Genomic DNA, 14,015 nt, shown 5'->3' on the forward strand with positions numbered 1-14,015 from the left:
ACATAGGTAGTGTGACACAGCCCAATGATTGGCCATTGCACTACATGGGACTTATGTGGACATGTGGACTTGAGATGTGAGGTGATGGGCATGTAGGTGACATATGTGTCCATGCCCAACAGCACACACCTCAGTACATTGTGTATTGTCATGATGTATCGTAATATTTTGCTTGGTCATAGCCACATGGGTGGATGAATCAACAATCTTCCTTTGTTCATCTCTGTACTGCAGGGCACCAGCTGTCCGTAGACCGTTCCCAGACCTTGAAACCATGCAGGAACGCGACTGCATCTGACGGTACCGTTTCACCAGGCCACTGATTGAGGAGTTGGCGGAGCAGTTGGAGCCACATCTACTACCTGGCCGTACATACCCTACAGCACTGACCCCAGAGGTGAAGGTGATGGCAGCCCTGCACTTCTTTACTACTGGTACCTTCCAGTACACTGTGGCTACTGCTGGTGGTATGTCACAAACTATGTTCAGTCGTGTGCTACGCAATGTCTTGGAGGGGATGTTGCATTTCCTTGACCTGTACATCAAGTTTTCTAGCCCAGGTCAACTCACTGAAATAAAGGATGCTTTTTATACACTGGGGAGGATGCCGAACATCATCGGATCTATTGATGGGACACATGTGGCCCTAATCCCACCACAGGCACATGAGCAGGCATACCGGAACAGGAAACATTTCCACTCCATCAATGCTCTGGTGGTATGTCTTGCAGACATGTGTATCACACATGTGTGTGCATGTTTCCCCGGTTCTGCGCACGATGCCTACATCATGAGGAGTAGTCGCATTGCAACGCTGATGTCACAGATGCCAGACCAGCGTGCCTGGCTTGTCGGTGTGTACTGACTGTTTACCATTGTGTGTGTTTGGCAATGTTGTATTCCACCCTCTTTCCAAACTCTGCTAATTGTTCAATTGTTTGTGTGTAGGTGACTCTGGATACCCCAACATGCCGTGGTTGCTGACACCCCTCAGGAACCCTGTGACACCAGCCGAGATGTGCTACAATGAGGCACATGGTCGGAGCAGGAGGGTGATTGAGCGGACATTTGGTCTCCTGAAAAGCCGCTTCCGCTGCCTGGACAAGACTGGAAGGGTCCTCCCATATGAGCCTGCAAAGGTGTGCAAAATTATCCTTGTATGCTGCATGCTACACAACATGGCAGTGCGGAAGAAGTTGCCTCTCATCCAGGATGACGATGACCTACCTCCGCCACCTGTGGAGGATCCCGGCCTGAGCCACGATTCCAGTGATGATGATGATGAGGGTGACGTCCGCACACAGCTCATCAACAACTTCTTCACCTGAATGTGAGTTTACAGGGTTGTTATGTCAATGTACTGAAATGTGTTGTGGCTGCTCTGTTGCTGTTTGAGTATGTCTGTTTGCCACTTGACTGGATGCGTGCAGTGATGTGTCCTTTCAGGTGGTCTGTACTCCACAATAGTGTCGAACTGCTAACTTGTTTCTGTGTAGGTTTATTTTGACATGTTTTGTTCATGTGTATTGCATTTCTCTCCTGTTCTGCTGTGCTTTTGACTGTGTCTTGTGTTTGTCCTTCCCAGGGTACTTGCCTGTTGTTTGGTCAACACTGACCCCCAACACCCAGAATCCAACACCAGTGTTGAAGTTGTCAATTCCCATCAAGTGATGTGCCACACACCCCTGGACTTCAATTCTCTGACACTTTGTGACCGTGTGTCCAGTGTAATGTACAATTACCTTGTAACTATTGTGGAATAAACATGTTGATGATGTGTAATGAACCTGTGTTACGCTTTGTTAGGTGCGTTGTCTTTCTTCCCACATCTGACTGACATTTGATTACCTCACCTGTGGGCTTGTTACAACTGACTGTGGATAGATGTTGTGTCTGTGCATACCAATGTATTTCAGGTCAACATCATTGTGTGGGATAAGTTACATGGACATGGTGAGTATGTGTTGTGGTGCCATAGTGGTGTGTCTCCCTCACATGGTCACATTGTTGTAGTATTTGGCATGCACTGTGTTGTTTAGCAGATCCACATCTCCATGACACATGACAAGTTGGAATCACAACAGAGGCAAGTATGGTGTACTGGTGAGTTTATTTACAAACATGTGTGAGGATAGTGCACAGGATGGTGGGTGCTGTACATTGGGTTTTGAATCTAAAGTTCACAGTAGAATTGGAAGTGCTGGTAGCTGAAATGTCCAGAGTAAAGTCCACAGTCATCTGCTACATTGGACCAACATGAACCCTCCATGTCATGTAGGCGAGTTGTGTCAGATACGACAAGGTGAACGGGTTGTGCAGAAAGAACATTGTCCAGAGCAGGTTTAGAGGCCCTGGGGGATGTGCAGGGACATCTGTGTCTCACTTGTACTTCTTCGGACGACCCCTCTTCTTCTTCGGGGGGGGATCCTCAGGTGCAGGCGTCTGCGGTGCAGGGGACTCTCCGCCAGAGTCATCCTCCCTCCTTGTGGCACTGGCAGATGGTGTGGCAACAGATGTTGTGGTCACACAGGGAGGTGTGGACATGTTTGTGCTGATCTGGTGGAGGCATAGGAGTATGTCCCGATGCACCGCAGTAAGTGCATCCCACTTTGGATGCTATCTGGTGCTATCCTGGTACGCATCTATGATGCGTGCCAGTTGGGGGTCATTATGCAGTCCAGACCACTCTGCAAGGCACGCCCTCTGCCTACCACCCCTCCCAGCACCCCTATCCACATGGGCAGGACCTGCAGCGGCATGCACAGTTGACACTGGGACCCCTTGGGTGTTGTTGCTGGTGGTGTTGTCCGTAGCTTCCTGGGGTCCTGTGTCCCTGTGCTGTCAGTGTTCTGTGTCCTTGGTCTGTCCGTGTTGTCGGGGGTGCCCTGTCTGTTTCCAGATGCTGGAGGCGTGGGTACAGGGGGTGCAGATGTTGGTACTGCTGGTGCTGCATGATGACTCACACCGGAGGTGCCAGGTTGTTGGTCGTCATCCGAAGAGGACAGACACGGATCCACACCAGAGAGCTGAGGGTCCACCAGAGTCTGGGACAGGGACTCTTCTTCATTTGGTGCTGTGTCCCCAGCACCACCTGTGTTTGGAAGAGGCACACAATGTAAGTTATGTTTCTACAGGCATCAATGGTTCACATACAAGACATTTTCTACTGTACGTCCGGATGCGTGCCTGTACACTGCTTTGTCCAAGGTTGTCACGGACAGAGATTGATATTGTTGTGGCACATTGCCCAGCCAAAATGAAACATTTCAATGTGCATGTCGAAGTGTGTGCATGCCCAGCTCATGTATAGATTTGTCTGTACATGACCATTACTACTCAAGGGCCATCACGTTGCTGACACAGGTGTGTCATCCCTGTACACATTTGAGCTTTATAAAGGACATACGTGCAATTCCACTGAGAATATGTTATAAGATTGGGGCATGTGTGGGAGCAGATTTTGCTAGTCTTTGTGTGCCACATTGGTGTATTGGTACGACATGGTCACAGTCCGGTATGCCTGTGATCTCTTTGGAGAAAGTGTTTTTTTACAGTGTTCCTAGTTCCCATCTCATTTCATACAAGTGATGATGTCACCATTGTTAATGAGTCTGGTGCTGAGTTTTGTACTTGCATATGTGATTTGACTTGTCAATGTTCTCCATGGTGACATGGATTGGGCAAGGTAGCACTCTGGCTTTTCAATGCTCATGACAGTGAGGGCGGGTGGTGTGTGTGTTGCAGTTTGGCTGCTGTAAGTAGCATGTCTCCTCCAAAGCAGTCCAGGTTAGACCTTGTGTCTGCAGTGTCTATGTCAGTGAGTGGTGTGTTGTGTGAAGGATGCATATGTTGCAGCACAATGTAGGAGTGGAATGCAGCTCACAACAGCACCGAGTGTGAATTAGACCATGCTATGTTGTCGGCTATATTGGTGTGTCCATTCCATTCACTGTCAGATGTCCCCTGTCAAAGATGTATATGTCAGTTCCTGTGTGTTTTGTGCAATGTACCATATATGGATCTCCACACTTTTCATCTGCAAAACACACCTCCCCAGCCAGGCCAGGGGGCACCCCTGGACACTGCATCCCCAGACAATGAGTTTGAACATATGGTTGCAATGGCTGTGTGTGCGACCGTGTTTTGATTGGCCAGTGCATATGTGTGATTTTCAGCCACATAATTTCTCAGGCCCATGTGTCAGACATCTTGCCCGGGCATCATCTTTGTGAGTGACTGGTACCACGTGTGCAATGTGTTTTAGCATAGAAGGTATGTGTATGGCCAGCATCGGTGTTATTTGTTTACAAGTCAGGGCCTCCTTCTCCCCCAGGCCAGTTAACCCATCATGAAGTTTGCCATCATTGCAGTGGGTGCAGGTTAACTTTCAGAATGTCAGTCAGTGCAGTCCAGGTGTTTGTTGTTGCCCAGTTCCCAGCATGGCCTTGTGCTCCCCACAACAGAGCCCAATGTCAGACATCTTGTCAGTCCATTCCCACTCCCTGTGAGGCGAGCATGGTTCAGTGTGAGCTTGATGGGCTATGTGGGTGGGTGTGGAATGTCTGTGACTGCAACTCCCATCATACTCTTGGCTACACCCCCCTTCCCAGCCTGCCCATACTTCCTTCCTTTTGACTCTACTTCCCTGTGAGGGGGTGTGACAGAAATGGCAAGATGGCTGACTGTGCAGTCCTGGTGTTTGTTGGTGCCCAGTTCCCAGCATGGCATTGTGCTCCCCACAACAGAGCCCAGTGTCAGACATCTTGTCAGTTCATTCCCACTCCCTGTGAAGTGAGCATGGTTCAGTGTGAGCTTGATGGGCCATGTGGGTGGGTGGGGATTGTCTGTGACTGCAACTCCCATCATGCTCTTGGCTACACCCCCCTTCCCAGCATGCCCATACTTCCTTCCTTTTTTATCTCTGCTTCCCTGTGAGGGGGTGTGACAGCAATGGCAAGATGGCTGACTGTGCAGTCCTGGTGTTTGTTGTTGCCCAGTTCCCAGCATGGCCTTTTGCTCCCCACAACAGAGCCCAGTGTCAGACATCTTGTCAGTCCAGTCCCTCTCCCTGTGAGGCAAGCATGGTTCAGTGTGAGCTTGATAGGCCATGTGGGTGGGTGGGGAATGTCTGTGACTGCAACTCCCATCATGCTCTTGGCTACACCCCCCTTCCCAGCATGCCCATACTTCCTTCCTTTTGACTCTGCTGCCCTGTGAGGGGGTGTGGCAGCAATGGCAAGATGGCTAACTGTGAAGTCCTGGAGTTTGTTTGGCTACAAGTCCAAAGAGAGCCCCTGTGCTTCACACAGCAGCACCCAGTACGGTGTATCTTTGGGTGATATTTCACTACGGTGTGAGTTAATGCATTCTACCCGGTGAGTTGTGTGGAGTTTGTGTTGAGGAGTGTGTGTGTCTCCACATGCTGGTAAGTATGGTCAGAGCTGTCAGACCTCCTTCCCACCCAGCCAGACATCCCACCATGAAACGTGCTTCCATTGGAGGGCGTGCAAGTTGTCTTTCAGGATGTCAGCCAGTGTTGTCCTGCTTCTGATTGGCGCACAACCCCTACCAGGGCCTTGTGCTCCCCACAGCAGGACCCAGTGTCAGCCATCTTGTCAGTCATTTTCCACTCCCTGTGATGTGGGCATGGTTCAGAGAGGTCTTGATGGACCAACTTTGAGGGGGAGCATTATCTGTGACAACAAACCCCATCATGCTTTTGGATACACTCACTTCACCTGCATACCCACTATTCCTTCCTGTCAGTCAGCTGCACTGTGAGGTAGTGTGTTTGTGGTGGCAAACTGTCTAACAGTGTTTATTTGGCTTTGTGCCACTGCCTTGCTCTTTTTTTTTGTAGGTTTGTACATGTCATGACACAGTTACAAGTCACTATGAGATGGCAGGTATTGTGTTTGTCTGACTAGCATACACACCTTGGGATGATTATCAATTGGTTACTGTGGCTTTGCTAACGGTGCATGGTTTCACTGTCCCCTTGCCACACAATATTGAGTATGTTGGTTGTGTACTCACCAGGCTCTGGTATGTCTGCTAGACCATGGACGCTCTCTGGTGGTAGGATGTCCCGCACCTTCTCCTCCCAGGACCTGAAGTATACTGGTTTGGCAGGAGGGCCACCGCCAGTGCGCTGACTCAAGGCGTGACCTTTCTCGATGAGTTTCTTGACCCTCCTGCGCACGTCATACCACCTGTTCTGGATATCGTTCTTTGTGCGCAACGTTGGTGCTTGTGTATTCACCTTGTCCACAATCCTCACCCACATATTTGTTTTCTGTAACATGGGGGTCCTTTGGACCAATGTACCAAACAAATGTGGCCCTACTCTGATGATCTCGTCTACCAGCACTTCTAACTCACTATCTGTGAACTTAGGATTCTTCTTTGGGGGCATGGTGGTGGTGGTGAGTGATGTGTGTGTGAGGGTGCAAGTGAGAGTGGGTTAGTGTCGGTTTTGCTAGCTGTATGTGTTAGTGCTTTTGGTGAGGTGCTAATGGTGTGAAAGTTGTGTGATGGGTGAGTTGTGAGTGTGTCTTTGGTTGCTGTGTGATGGTGTTTTCTGCTGGCTGTTGTCTTCTATTTGCAAAGGATCATGGTAGTGATTGATGTCCTTTATATAGGTGCAGTTGTGGGTGTGTCTTTGTTCCAAGTTTTTATTGTGGATATTTATTAGCTTTGTCATTGCTTGTTTGGTCCTTTTTTTGTATTTTTTCCTTTGGGTTTTCTAGGCATGAAGGAGACGTTCTTCTGACCGAGACGGACGCTGATGTTGGCTCGTGCGGGCTTCTCCGGCTCGTTGAGGCTGACTTTCTTCTGTGTTTCATACGCGTCGGTCTCGGAGATCTCTATTGCTTGAGGTCCCTGTTTTCTGTGCATGCCGGTCATGCGGCTTGGGCTCCGTGCGAGTCGGTGTGGGTTTACACGCATTGCATCGTACTGCGCGGATCGGACATCGCAGGTACGTGTCGGTCGGGTTCATTACTGGTACGTGTCGGTCGGTGCAAATCGCGTCGGTTTTCCGGCCGAATCACTGTTTTCCCTACGGCTCGGTCGTACGGCTTGTATTCCGTACGTGTCGGTTGTAATTCACACGCGTTGCATCGTACTGCACGGGTCGTACGGCGCCGGTCCGTGTCGGTCGGTCTCCGTTCCGGGTCCGTGTCGGCCGGTATGTTTTGCGGCCGGAATCGGAACCGGCCCCATAATGTACATAATCAAATATTTTGTAATAAATTATTTATTATAAAATGCATAATTTAGATTGCATAATATATATATGATATAGCTGTTCTTGATTTAACCACATACTAAATTTAACTAGTATGTAGTATGTGTTAACTAATTTTAACTCTAATAATATTATTCTCATATATTTTAAAAACACTCACCTAAATTATGCTTACTACTCCACTCAACATAAATACCCAATAATAATTTTCATTAAAATAACTTCTTTTACTATTCCTACTCCAGTCAATATTTATTTGGGGTAGGTGCTGGACACTGAACCTAATTTAATTACTATTCCCACTTCAGTCAGTATTTAATTGGGATAGGTGCTGGACACTAAACTTAATTAATTTACTATTCCCACTCCATTCAGTATTTAATTGGGATAGGTGCTGGACACTAAACTTAATTAATTTACTATTCCCACTTCAGTCAGTATTTAATTGGGATAGGTACTGGACACTAAACCTAATTAATTTACTATTCCCACTCCAATCAGTATTTAATTGAGGTAGGTGCTGGACACTAAACTTAATTAATTTACTATTCCCACTCCAGTCAGTATTTAATTGGGATAGGTGCTGGATACTAAACTTAATTAATTTATTATTCCCACTCCAGTCAGAATGTAATAGGGGTAGATGCTGGACACTAAACTTAATAAATGTACTATTCCCACTCCAGTCAGTATTTAATAGGGGTAGGTGCTGGACACTTAGGGGCAGATTAGTCCACCCGCCACCCTAGCAGTGCAGGGACCGGCTGCCAGTGGTGCGGCGGTCCCGCACCTGCAATTAGGATGCCACCGTCACCATGGTGGTGGCATCCTCCATTCCCAGCATTGTGTCCATTGTCATGCACAAGGGGACAGGCACAAGGTGACAGGCACCGTGAGGCACCATGTCCATGACAATGCAGGGGGGTACCATAGGTACCCCTCATGTCCATCCCCCACCCCTCAATACCCTGGGGGCCCGTAACGGGCCCCCGAAAGCAGACTCCGCATGGCTTTCCATGGCGGGGTCTCCGCCATGGAAAGCCATGCACTGCTGCCCATGCTAATATGGATGGCGGTGTCTAGCAGACACCGCCACCATATATAGCCCCTTTCCGTCCGCCGGGGTCCCCCCGCCATACTAATATGACAGGGGAGAAATGGGTGGCAGGCGGGGACGGATGTAGGGCAGATCGCCACAGCAATACGGGCGGTGGCGATCCGCCCTACATCCTAATCGACCCCTAAACGTAATTAATTTACTATTACCACTCCAGTCTGTATTTAATTGGGGTAGGTGCTGGATACTAAACTTAATTAATTTACTATTCCCACTCCAATCTATATTTAATTGGGGTAGGTGCTGGACACTAAACTTAATTAATGTACTATTCCCACTCCAGTCAGTATATAATAGGGGTAGGTGTTGGACACTAAACTTAATTAATTTACTATTCTCACTCCAGTCAGTATTTAATAGGGGTAGGTCCTGGACACTAAACCTAATTAATTTACTATTCCCACTCCGGTCAGTATTTAATTGGGGAGGTGCTGGACACTAAACTTAATTAATTTACTATTCCCACTATAGTGACCATTTAATTAACACATGTTCACACTAGTACATATATTGTATAACATTATAATTTTTTTAATTATATTTTATAATTCTTTAATTTCACTTTTAAAAAAAATTGCCCTACATTTTTAAATGTTGTTTATACTATACATATATATTTTTTTTACATTTAAATGTGTTGTATTTTTTTAAATACCCACCCTTATCTACTATAAATCCAACATACCGCTCAAAAACTTTACTTTGAAAATCGAAATTAATTTTAAAATAAACATTTTATTTTTTCAATTTATAGAAATTAAAATAATATTTTTTTAAACACTTCCTACCCTTATCCCCAATAAACCCAACATCCCACGCCTAAATTTTATTTAGAAATTTGAAATTAAATTATAAATTCATAATTAACATTTTACAATTTAACCAAATAATTTTTTATTTTAAAACACTCCCCACCCTTATCCCCTATAAACCCAACATCTCACTCCTAAAATGTAATTTGAAATTCGAAATTAAATTAAAAATTCATTCTTTAATTTTTGGATTTTATACAAATTATTATTTTTTTTTTAAACACTCCTCACCCTTATTCCCTATAAACATCCTGCTACAAAATTTTTATTTGAAATTTGAAATTAAATTTTAAATTCATACTTAAATTTGTTAAATTGAAAAAATTTAAACTATATTTTTTTTAAAACACTCCCCACTCTTATCCTCTATAAACCCAACATCCCGCTCTTAAAACAATATAAAAAAATACTTTTATTTTATAAATTGTAAAAAATTTACTACTTAACATTAACTATAAAATATTTGAAAAAACATACAAAAACGATATTTTTACATGTCGATATTTTCACTATCGATATTACTAACATCGATATTCACCAAAACACCTCAAAACGATATTAACTACAGCGATATACAGTACATCGATATTTCATACTCTAGATATTATGAACTCGATATTTCTGTACATCGATATAAAAAAGTTCGATATTTGGACTGTGCACCTGCCACAGCACCCTTGAACTTTACTGTACCTCCATTCTAGCCCTACACATTTGAATGATTAGTGCCCCTTCCCACTTCATCTGTTCTGTTCCTCTACGGTCAATTTTGGGCAATGGGTACGCTTCCTTTGTGGTTTCCAGAGTAGCGCGCTACTCGTCAATAAAGCGTTTCAACAGCACATAAGGGTTACAAGTGCTATATAAATGCAAACCTTTTTCCCTTTTCTACCCCTCCCCAACTCTTCTCAATCCAAATAACTGACTAACATATTCACCACTCAAATTACTTTCATGTTTCAGGGTACTAATTCAACACTAATCCTTATGGGTTCCATAGTAGCGTGCTACTCGCCAAAAAAGAGCTTCAAATCTCCATCAGGGGTAACAAGTGCTACATAAACACAAACCTCTTTCCCTCTTCTATCCCGCCGCCTACCCTTCACTATCCAAACAACTGAATAACATATCCACCACTCAAATTACTTCTTATTTCACTATACTAATTTTCAACACTAAGGGGTCCATTAGGATGTAGGGCGGATCGCCACCGCCTGCATGGCGGTGGTGATCCGCCCTACATCCTTCCCCGCCTGCCACCCATTTAACCCCCGCCATATTAGTATGGCGGGGGGGACCCCAGCGAACGGAAAGACCATCCACCGGTAGGCAATCTGCCTGATTGCCTACCGGGCCGAAAAGCAAAGGAATATGGTGGCGGTGCCTTGCAGGCACCGCCATCCATATTTGGATGATGGCGGGGAATTGCCTTTCCATGGCGGAGACTCTTCCATGGAAAGGCAGGCGGTTCTGGCTTTGGGGGCCCATTGCGGGCCCCCAGGGTGTTCGGGGGGGTGGGAGGTTCACAGGGGGGGTATACCCCCTGCATTGTCATGGACATGGTGGCAGGCACCTCGCGGTGTCTGTCACCTTGTGCATGACAATGCACAACGTGCAATCCCAGCATTGTGGCGGACGGTGCTGTGAGCACCGCCCGCCACAATGCTGGGAATGGAGGATGCCACGGTGGCATCCTAATTGCAGGTGCCGGACCGCCGCACCACTGGCGGCTGGTCCCAGCACCGCTAGGGTGGCATCCTAATGGGCCTCTCTTCCTTTATAGGTTACGGAGTAGCGAGCTACTCGCCAGAAAAGCGCTTCAACACTCATCAGGGGTAACAGGTGCTATATGAATGAAAACCTTTCTTCCCCATCTATCCCTTTGCTATCCTTCTCATTCCAAATAACTGACTAATATCCACCACTCAAATTACTTTCATATTTCACCATACTAATTCAACACTAATCCTTTATGGGTTTCCGGAGTAGCGTGCTATTCTTAAAAAAAAAGCACTTCAACACCCCATCAGGAGTAACACGCGCTATATAAATGCAAACCTTTTTTCCTCTTCTATCCTTCTGCTATCCTTCCGAAACCAAATAACTGACTAACTTATCCACCACTTAAAATTACTTTCATATTTCACTATACTAATTCAACACTAATCCTCTATGGGTCCTGGAGTAGCGTGCTACTCACCGTAAAAGCGCTTTGACGCCTCTTGTGGGGTAGTAAGTGCTATATAAATGCAATTACAATATAATTACAATACAACTATGCTTTGCCTCAACTGTAATCACCAATACCCAATGTGAGTGTTTGCTACCCTTGTACTCTGCTGAGCCTTCAGCCCCACGCCAATTTGCCCTTCACCCATTAATGTTGAACCAATTTTCACCATCTTTCATTCTGTCATTATATTCATCCTTCAATGTGAACTAATTTCTAGATTAGTTCCTTTGGGACACTTCCAATATATATCCCACCCCTTCTATCACTCTGCTCCTACACACTTGCTCATCCATGCCTCTTCTCCCACAGTTCTGCAGCCCAAATAAACCATATAAAAACTTAACACATCTGTCCCCCTTAACTAAATGTAAAACCAACCCTCACTTTTTACCACTACAACCACAAGCAATTCTCCATTTCATTCTTTACGTGGAATGCTTTGTCAAATTACAATGAGGCTTCCAAAAATCCTCATGAGAACAACACTCCTGTAGCCGTTCAGATGGATGAAGGCACTATCTCCCACTTGTTACACATTAATCACAGAAGTGGATGTATTGACCTTCTACTCTGCAAGTGACTTCATTACCATGTCCACACTGTGGTGCACTGGATCTACCTTCCTCTAATACTGGCATTGCTACATTTAGTTATCTAATTGTGGCCTTTTACTGCCAAACTAGGGATTTTGGATCTTGTCAGAGGTACATTGTTAGCCTTTTCCAAGACGGGAAGGGGTCAGAGAAGAGTTAGTGATTGTATATAATAGTGTAGGCTTGTGTGTGTGCACAAACTAGTAGGCCATGCCAGTTCTATTTGTAGATTTAGTCACATAAAGCTTTTTGGAAATAAATCATTTAATGAATGCAACAGCATTTTTGAGAATTCCTGGAAAAGAGGAAATACTTGTCTGTGTGGATGAAAAGAAGTTAAGCAGTTACAACTGGACATATCTTGTGTGAGCACCCTAACTAAATATAGTACAGAAGGTTTATTAGGCATCACCGAGTAGTGACATTAACCTTTGTATGTTTATTTTTCTCCTGATATCAAATAAATCAACAACAAACCAACTTGGAGTCTCCTAAGGAGACCTGAGACCTGAATGCAAAATGGATGTGAGCACACCACAGTGTGTTATGAACAGTCATTTAAGAGACAACCACTTGCCAAAACACACTAAAAATGCTGACAAATACAGCTGTGAATAACACCATTTATTTGACATGTTTACACTGCTCTATAGTTTGTACAATCCTGCAAAGAGATGAGAGGTGGCTCCCTGGCCTTTTACTAGGTCGAGCCTAGGCAGCGCTTGCGCTGTCTCTTCGAGACATGTATACACTTTGTGGGCTTACAGCCCCCCATTGCCTTTTTATTTGTCCCTTCAATTGTCCTTTAAAAATGTCAACTTGCTAGTGATGAATCCTTCCTCTTTGTTCCTCCTTTTTGTGTTTTGTTTCCTCCCACAGGGCACCGCCCAATTACTGGTACCTTTACGCTTCGGTGTTTATGTTTTTTTTTTGTGGGACTACTTTTTCTTTGTGTCTTGCTCGTGTTACACTATTTGTCTGTATTCAGTGCATGTTCAGCTTCTGTGACCATTGCTACTTGCAATTTATTGCATCTTCCGTAGCTCACTTAGAGGTCCATTAGGATGTAGGGCAGATCGCCACCGCCTGCATGGCGGAGGCGATCCGCCCTACATCCTTCCCCGCCCGCCAGCCATTTATCCCCCGCCATATTAGTATGGCGGGGGTACCACGGTGGACAGGAAGACCGTCTGCCGCTTTTCCGCCCTGGCGACAAGTCGACCGGGCGGAAAAGGGTTTAATATGGTGGCGGTGTCTGCTAGACACCGCCATCCATATTAGCATGGGGGGAAATATGCCTTTCGCCACGATAAGGCATGTGGAATTCTCTTCTGGGGGCCCGTTGCGGTCCCCCAGGGTATTGGGGGTGTGAGGGGTGCACATAGAGGGTACCTATGGTACCCCCCTGCATTGTCATGGACATGGTGGCAGGCACCTCGTGGTGCCTGTCACCTTGTGCATGACAATGCACGCAGTGCATTCCCAGCATTGTGGCAGGCGGTGCTTTGAGCACCGCCCGCCACAATGCTGGGAATGGAGGATGCCACCACCACGGTGGTGGTGGCATCCTAATCGCCGGTGCGGGACCGCCGCACCACTGGTGGCCGGTCCCAGCACCGCTAGGGTGTCCGCCCACCATCCTAATGGGCCCCTTAATCTCCCTATGTTGTCCCCCCACCACCACCTCCTGTCCATCACTGCTTGCCACGCTAAACTCCTGTTACTATATACAGAGCCTCTCCTCTGCCCCAGATCCCCTCCTCCCCGACCCTGCTTTTCCCATTGCTGCTGCTTGATCCTGTGCTAATTGCTTAATCTCCCTGTGCCTACAAATTTGAATGCGTTCTTATGGAATGTAACTGGGTTCACATAAAACGCTCTAATACCTTCTGGATGAGTTCGCGCTATAGCATATCAGTAAGGAGGGACTTCAATGTGCAAGGTCAACCAGAGGAGAGGAAGAGGCAAATCGAGGGTACCACCACTCAGAAGCCCATAGAGGGGTGCAGGC

The sequence above is a fragment of the Triturus cristatus genome, chromosome 7 (genome assembly GCF_964204655.1).
Source record: "Triturus cristatus chromosome 7, aTriCri1.1, whole genome shotgun sequence".
Lineage (NCBI taxonomy): Eukaryota > Metazoa > Chordata > Amphibia > Caudata > Salamandridae > Triturus > Triturus cristatus.